Source organism: Cyprinus carpio, chromosome B2 (assembly GCF_018340385.1).
Source record: "Cyprinus carpio isolate SPL01 chromosome B2, ASM1834038v1, whole genome shotgun sequence".
Classification (NCBI taxonomy): Eukaryota; Metazoa; Chordata; class Actinopteri; order Cypriniformes; family Cyprinidae; genus Cyprinus; species Cyprinus carpio.
Genome location: NC_056598.1, coordinates 8,728,012 through 8,736,925, shown reverse-complemented (window position 1 = coordinate 8,736,925; position 8,914 = coordinate 8,728,012). Strand labels below are relative to the sequence as shown.

The window sequence follows — 8,914 nt, the reverse complement described above, 5'->3', positions numbered from 1 at the left end:
GAGGTTTTCTATAGCATGGCTCTCACTGAAAGTCTATTTAGACATCTTGATTAGTGCTAAATAGCTCTGGCCGGAGTCAATGGGCCTCAGAGGAAAAGATGCTTAGTTCATCAAGGAAAATAGAAAAAAAAAAATGCAATTTTGTTTTCAAATTAACTAATGATATGTGATTTATCTTAGCGTTAGATGTCAGATATTGTAGAGTTTTCACGGATGACATGCATGCCAGTGTAAATAAGGGGTTTGTTCTTATGGATGCAGGTACGGTTTAAGAATATATAAGCATGCTTGAAACTCAGTACATGGCTTTATGTTTTAGATATTATGTTTATTGCCACACATCAATAGGAGGACAGTGGTTAAAAAGTGTCTCCATTAAACCATTTTTAGTTCAGCCAAAAATGTCAATTCTGTCATCATTTATTTGCCCTCATGCTTTTTTATTTAAAAAATATCTCAGTGTTTTATCAAAATTTCTTCCTTGGTGTTCCACAATGACATGAAGGTGAGTAAATAATGACAGAATTAATGGAAATATTGATGCATACTATGACACATTCTAGAACTAAACAAAGATTTTATTTAAGAATTGTTTAATTAATACAAAAAATCTTTCCTTCTCTTCTTTCACTGTGGAATGTATGGATTCTGGTATAAAGTGGCAGACATTTATAGTACAAGTCAAATAATACTCTTAAACAAAATGTAAGGGAAATGCAGACCAGGATCTTTAACAATGCCAAGAGCAGTGGAAAAGCTTTTTAAAAGGGCCATTTGTAAAACAAGGAGTTAAAACCAGATTATGGGTCAACAATAACACAATCCCTTATGCTCATTCCCGTAATTCCCACAGAAGAAGAGGATTTATACTTATTGTGGGAGGCTAAGCATCAGACAGCCATACTGCAAAAAAACATTTTACAGTGGGGCCAGCTAATCCGGTATGGAGGTGATTCAGACTACGCATCGGGAGTGAATGGAGAAGAGGAAGTATTACTGTTATCAGAAGACTCAAATCTGGGCTTTCCAGGTGCTGCTAATGCTGGAGCCACCCTCTCCAGCATTTTCAATAGATTGTGGCGGATTTGCCTAGTTGACTCTCTAATGAGTCAATTGTTCTCTCTGTTTACGCTATTAAAAGAGTATTAGCTCCGTTAAGGTGTGGGTGCCAAAGGGAGATGCTGCCATAAGGTATAAATGGGGACCCCTGTGAAGAGCTCATCAAACAGAACTGCATTGTTGAAGCACTTAGCCGAGGTCCAGCAGTTAGCTAGCTATTTTACAGACGACGAAATCTGTGCGCTATGTAATGTAACGCATTGATGACGCAAATAGCTCATAGTCACTGTCTACTCGCTCGGCCGAAGACACGTTAAAGCCGATCGTGTGGACGACAGGCACCTGAGATAGTCATCGGCCCTCCTGCCGGCTCGATTCTCATCATCTACAACAGCAAATATACACTCGTGAAACAGGTTATGAGACTATTTCATTTCTTAAAGGATAAGACCGCCAAGCACAGATCTAATGTGGGTACTTATGGCTGAGGTGCCAACGGTTCTTCTCAGGTATCCTGTTAAAGCTACTCATTGAGAGGATGATGAAAACTTCAGTCAGAAGCAGGGAGTCCGCTTATTTCGAATCCTGGGTCATGTTTTAAACCACTTCGCCAAAGTGCCTCAATACGCATAGAGTGCTGAGAGCCAGATTACTGACTGATAGTACAAAGCCCAGAGCTGATACAGAAGGATTTGCGAAAGTAAAGAGAGATGTTGTAGTCGTGCAATGGAGAGCAATCCATACTCAGGGGCAAGGAGTTAATGGGAAGCGTATTGTTGTCAAGAGCAGATTTGCAACTTTTGAACCCATCTTTTTATCTGAAAGAGGACTTTGCTTGTATTAAGAGTGTGCACCAATCCCTTTTAGCAGCAGGGGCCGATCAACTAATCGTACATAACTGAGGTGATCTGTGAATGCTACCAAACCCACGCTACAGCTGTCTGCTGCTGAAAAATCAGAACGTCAGCTCATCAATATAATCAAACTGACTGGGTGCATTAAAATGCTCATGCCTCTGCCAATTAGCTTTAACTATTAGGATAATGCTCTAAGGCAAAATCTGCTATCAAAAGCCACTGTGAAGCAGAAAAAAATGTGTCTTCTAGCTCTACAGGTTCTCTACAGCTATATAAATATTCCTGAAGGTAGACATTATAAATGAGATGCCAATAATTCATGCAGGTTGCTGTTCGCTGTGTTTTATTAGAATCTGTTTCATTCACTCAATAGTCATCAAAGCACTAAAGAGGAAGAGCAGCCACTTTATCCTCTTAATTACCCAATTATAGACAACAGCACCCATACTGAAGATAATGATCTCATTTGAGTCCAGTCTATTGAAATAATGAAAGCACTCTATTAATTATAAAAGGCGTTATCACAATAGAATTACAACAAAGTGGAAAATTATTCATTTAAATTAAATTATATTTAAAATAATAAAGAAATTGTCAAGTATTGAGGCATTTTTGTAGTAATGAAATGACATTTGAACTCTGCAGAAGTTTGTAATGAGGACTTGACAGTTATCATTAAAACTGTATTGATTGACAGACTTACACCAATAAGATAAAGTCATTAAGAATAAATAAATAAAAACAAATAACTGTAAGAAAAACTGAAAACTGTCCGCACGTGAAGGTCTCTTTAAGATCTGTCTATCTCACTATTGTGGCCATGGGCTTCATTTTTACTTATGTCAGAAGCAGAAGCTTGTCAGAAGCGGTTAGTTTCTTTACTAAAATGACTCCTGGTTCTTAACTCACAGTTCAACTCAAGCCTGAGATTTTTTAGCGCCTCTTGTTTTTTCCCTTTCTTTTTATTTTTTTTGCAGTGAAGGTGGATTAGGAGAGAGGGGCTTTTGTTTAGATAAAGCGAAGGATTAGGTAGAGATTTGCCCCCATAAAGTTGTGGGCTTGATGGGCCTTTTATCCCTCCATGTCGCTAAAGCTGTGTTGCTTCTGGATTAGGACTATACAATGGGGCCCCTTGTGCTGCGGATCCGGGCCAAAGTGAGTAAGACGGAGAGAGAGAGGGAGAAAGAGAGTGTGAAGAAATACAAGGGGGAAGAGAGACTGAAGACAGTAAAGAGATGGAGAATGAGAGAGAATAGAAGGGCACAGCTTCTGACAGAACTGACAGGTCAAAAACTTTTAGCATGGGGATTCACTGTTAAAAAAAAACTGTCAAATTTACGGGAAAAATACCGGCAGCTGTGGTTGCCAGGAATATACCGTGAAAAAAAAAAAAATGTGGAATCTGTAAAAGACAATACGGCATACTGGTTTTGTAACCCTAAATTTTACAGTAGACAACGTATTTTTTTTTACCAAAATCATGGTAGAAAAAATTAATTGTAGTTGTCAATTATACAGTAATTTTATGTAAAAAATGCAACTTTCCATAGCTTTTTACAGATATTTGCAGTAAAAAAAAAGTTATAATATAATAATATATACAGTAATTTGTTGTTAATTTAACAGTAATAGGATAGACCCTATTATGGTAAATAACTGTAAAAATAACAGAAATATGTTAAACCTTATTAAAACCTTTGACAGTAAAAAAGACAGTGAAATTGTATAACAAATTACTGCATTTTATTTTGACCAGATACATTTTACGGTAAATTCCTGGCAACCACAGCTGCCGGTATTTTTCTGCTAAAAATACAGTACAATATGAGGAACATAAATAGTTTACCGTACATTTTACATTTGCAACCGCTAAATATAGAAAAATCTATTGATGCTCATATATAACCAAGGTAGTGAATATTTCTGATAAACAATGAGAAAATTTGACATACCATTTGAAAACAGACTAAACATATAATTTTCTCTATTCCTACCAAACAGCATAGATCTTGAGAATACAGCATGTGTCCATATATATGGCTGGTAATCCATGGAGAAATGAATAAACATGAAACAAAAAATGACCTGCCCCTGACCGATCAATAGTAATGAGTCACTGGGTCCTGCCTTGGTGAAGGAAAGCACTCAGTGGAGTTTCTAATGCGCATGGGGTCGAAGATACAAGCTCTGCAGGAGTACTTCAATGTCCATCAGGAGTTCACTTTGGACTGGCAGGATCCCCTCTGCAGCAAAAAAAATTGACAAAGTTTCAAAAGTTTGATCAGTGCTTGAGCAAAATGCACAGAAATGAACAAAACGTGCTGTCAAAAACAGATCTAATGATAAATGATTTCTTAGGTGTAAAGTATGCAGTTCTTAAAGGATTAGTTCACTTTTAAAAAAAAACTTTTGCTGATAATTTACTCACCCCCATGTCATCCAAGATGTCCATGTCTTTCTTTCTTCAGTCGAAAACAAATTAAGGTTTTTGATGAAAACATTCCAGGATTTTTCCCTATATTATGGTCTCCAATGGGACCCAAACGGTTTAAGGTCCAAATGACAGTTTCAGTGCAGCTTCAAAGGGCTTTAAACGATACCAGACGATGAATAAGGGTATTATCTAGCGAAACGATTGCTCACTTCAAAAATAAAGTTTAAGTTTTATAAGCACAAATGCTCGCCTTGCTCTGTTCTGTGATGCGCGTTAGTGACGTCACGTAATACGCAATTACGTTTAAAAAGGTCAAGTTGACGCGTTTACAAATGTGCGGAAGGAGGACCATATACACCACATATTCAAATGTATTTGTGTCAGTTTATCGTTTAAAATGCCCATTTCGTGTGCGTATCCTGGGTGCTTTAATATTAAAAAGCCTAAAAGAAAAATTTCTTCAGGACAGAAATTTTTTTCAAGCGTGACCTTTTAAACGTAATTGCGTATTACGTGACGTCACGAACGCGCATCACAGAACAGAGCAAGGCGAGCATTTGTGCTTATAAAACTTAAACTTTTTTATTTATTTTTGAAGTGAGCGATCGTTTTGCTAGATAATACCCTTTTTCATCGTCTGGTATCGTTTAAAGCCCTTTGAAGCTGCACTGAAACTGTCATTTGGACCTTGAACCGTTTGGGTCCCATTGGAGACCATAATATAGGGAAAAAATCCTGGAATGTTTTCATCAAAAACCTTAATTTGTTTTCGACTGAAGAAAGAAAGACATGGACATCTTGGATGACATGGGGGGTGAGTAAAATTATCAGCAATTTTTTTTTTTTTTAAAGTGAACTAATCCTTTAAATCTACTTATGTACATTGACAACGCAGCCCTAATCACAATCATAATTTGTTGGAAAACATTGTATTTAAGTTTCCTTTTGATTTATCATAGAACTTGAAGTTAAAGGGATAGTTCACCCAAAAATGAAAATTATGTCATTAATGACTCACCCTCATGTCGTTCCAAACCCGTGAGACCTCCGTTCATCTTCGGAACACAGTTTAAGATATTTTAGATTTAGTCCGCGAGCTTTCTGTCCCTCCATTGAGAATGTATGTACGTTATACTGTCCACGTCCAGAAAGGTAATAAAAACATCTTCAAAGTAGTCCATGTGACATCAGAGGGTCCGTTAGAATTTTCTGAAGCATCGAAAATACATTTTGCTCGAAAAATAACAAAAATGACGACTTTATTCATCATTGACTTCTCTCCCGGGTCTGTTATGAGCCCGTTCACAACACTGCAGTTTAGTGATATCCGGGTGGCGAACGAATCACTCGATGTAACCGGATCTTCTTGAACCAGTTCACCAAATCGAACTGAATCGTTTAAAAACGGTTCGCGTCAACAATAAGCATTAATCCACAAATGACTTAAGCTGTTAACTTTTTTTACATGGCTGACACTCCTTCTGAGTTCAAATAAACCAATATCCCGGAGTAATTCATTTACTCAAACAGTACACTGACTGAACTGCTGTGAAGAGAGAACTGAAGATGAACACCGAGCCGAGCCAGATAACGAACGAAACATTGACTCGTTCTCGAGTCAAGAACCGGTTGCATCGGTTTTCGGATCACCGGTAGTGATGGGAAGTGCTGTTCTTTTCCGCGAACCGGTTCTTTCGGACAGTTTGATTCAATAAACCGGTTGGCGAAAACGGTTCACCAGTTCTTTTGCGCTCGACGTAATGACTTCATTGGCGATGATTGCCCTTGATTCAAGCCTTCGGTTTACCCGCGCTCATAACATTAGCACAGAATCAGTTCAGAATCAATCACCAAAAGAACCAGTTCGGTTCAGACGTGTGTGTCAGTCTGAATCACGCATGCGCAGTATCATCAGCTCCTCGGTTCTCGAATCGGACGCGTGCGACAGAAACGGTTCTTGACTCGAGAACGAGTCAATGTTTCGTTCGTTATCTGGCTCGGTTCAGTCAGTGTACTGTTTGAGTAAATGAATTACTCCGGGATATTGGTTTATTTGAACTCAGAGGGAGTGTCAGCCATGTTAAAAAAGTTAACAGCTTAAGTCATTTGTGGATTAATGCTTATTGTAGACGGAAACCGTTTCAAACGATTCAGTTCGATTAGGTGAACTGGTTCAAGAAGATCCGGTTACATCGAGTGATTCGTTCGCGAACCGGATATCACTAAACTGCAGTACTGTGAACGCGCTCATAACAGACCCGGGAGAGAAGTCAATGCTGAATAAAGTCGTAGTTTTTGATATTTTTGGACCAAAATGTATTTTCGATGCTTCAAAAAATTCTAACGGACCCTCTGATGTCACATGGACTACTTTGAAGATGTTTTTATTACCTTTCTGGACGTGGACAGTATACCGTACATGCATCCTCAATGGAGGGACAGAAAGCTCTCGGACTAAATCTAAAATATCTTATACTGTGTTCCGAAGATGAACGGAGGTCTCACGGGTTTGGAACGACATGAGGGTGAGTCATTAATGACATAATTTTCATTTTTGGGTGAACTATCCCTTTAATGACTGAATGCATGGTGATGAGACCTATCATTCAATCTACATTTTATAGCGTCAGTTTCCTTCATCGTATGAAACTGCTCACCTAGACATGAACCTGAGCTCGGCTGATTAAGATTAGTGTCTCCTGTCCATCTTTCTTTTGCAAAACTTGAATAATACCACTGCTTACCTCTTATTGAATCTTTGGGTGCAGACTTAATTGAAGAGCCTCGTATAAACACGATGTGATGTGATGATACAGGCGCCATCATTTCTGCCAGAAGACTCACAGGGGGGCAACGAAGCTTTCATTGTGGACTGGCTAGATCCCTTCTGCATTCAGAAAGAAAACAAAAAGGGCATACACCATAAATAATAATAACTGACAAAAATAATGAGACAAGAAATTAAAGTAACAAGAAAATAAGTGCAAAACAAGTTTCCCTGTGTTGCAGTGTAGCTGAATGTTTTTCAACAATTTGATTTACGGTAAAACACATACCAAATATTTCCAGCCAAGGTTTGGTTCAATCTTCAGCATGCTTTTCCTGCCATTGTCTTGAAACGGTTTCACCTGTCACTCTCATTTGATGCTGTTTACAAAAACAAAAACAGCAATATTGTAAATGGACAAAGGAAAATTAATTTAATGAAAAAAAAAAAAAAAAAAAAAAAATTATGACCTTGAAATCTCACCATTTCCTGAGAGTCACAGGTCCTTTGAATATCCTTATGGTTTCTGCTCAAATTCAGTGTCTGAAAAGGGCAGGAACAAAATAAACATTTTTAATCATAATAAAGACAAAATAAGATTTAGAGACAACAGAGAAATGTCTAAAATATCTTCTAGAATCTGTTTACTTTACTAACCTTGAAAGAGACTCTCGGGTCTTAGCTGTGTCAACACACCCTTAAACCTTAAAAACACATGCATCAGAAAACCACTGCAACAAAATCTCAGATGTCCTTCACTGACATTTTTATTGTCTTGAACATATTTTGACCTCGACACACTTGCTGCTAGTCAAATATATTGCAAATATATTCAATGAATAAATGACAAGAAATGCAATAGCATCATTTTTAAAGTATGACTTTACATAAGTAATCAAGCACATAAGCTTGTGACATCAATTTTGCAGAACCTTACAGCTACAAAATGCTGTAATAACAGTTAAAGTCAAGTAATGTTTGTAACAGACAACACTTAACTTCAGTGCAACACTTAACTTGTTTGCTAATTAGGGCAATACAAAATTCAAATAGTTTAAACTCTGTTGTATAGAATATAGAACATCTCAGAAACATCAAGAGTACAGTTCTCAATAATCCCTAGTTAGAGGGATTGTTTAAAGATCTAAGATCAAAACCTCTGAAAAGCATGCCTGTGATAACAGAAATCAGGTAAGAGTACTCAATATCAGCTGGGATAACTGAAAAACATAAAACAACACAGTAGTTCCCAGTCAAGGTACAGTTAAGCTGTCTTTAAACGGTCTGTCGCCACTCGTGATCAGAGAGATCGGCGATGAGGGTGAGTACTCTTGGGTTCACATGCAGTGTCTTCTTCTTAGTTTTTTCAACTTTTGTTCCCTTCTCTGGGTTAATGTTGAAGAAACACCTTGATAAACACAATAATCCATAATAAAACCCTATACAACAACAACAAAAAAAAGGGAAAGGCAAGGGAAAAGTAAAAAAATTACCTCTGAAGGAATTCAAGTGTGGAGCCAAGTTCCAGTGGATAGTGGATGTTCAGGCAGTAGTAGTAGCTACCAAGCATCAGACAGATTGCAGAGATGAAGTCAGTTATTTGGTCATTAAAGACTTTTTGGTCAATGCTGAGCATGAACAGTCTCGATGCAAAGCAGGAGGATCCTTGGAATGAAATACAAGTGTAGAAGAATTAACTGTAAAACCCCCTTTACCATTCAAATGTGTCTTAAAATAGTGAAAGTGCAGACATTTAATATAGCGTATCCTTGCATAAGCTTAGGTTCTGTGCAGTTG

General features: G+C 37.6%; 1 long non-coding RNA gene across 1 annotated transcript; it reads right to left on the bottom strand.

Moving 5' to 3' along the window:
- Positions 1-3,482: 3,482 nt before the first annotated feature.
- On the bottom strand, positions 3,483-7,807 carry LOC122136349. Its single transcript, XR_006154081.1, has 5 exons — positions 7,775-7,807; positions 7,601-7,660; positions 7,407-7,497; positions 7,095-7,237; positions 3,483-4,159 (listed from the first exon to the last, which is right to left on the bottom strand). It is a non-coding gene; the product is annotated as an uncharacterized LOC122136349 (long non-coding RNA).
- Positions 7,808-8,914: the final 1,107 nt, after the last annotated feature.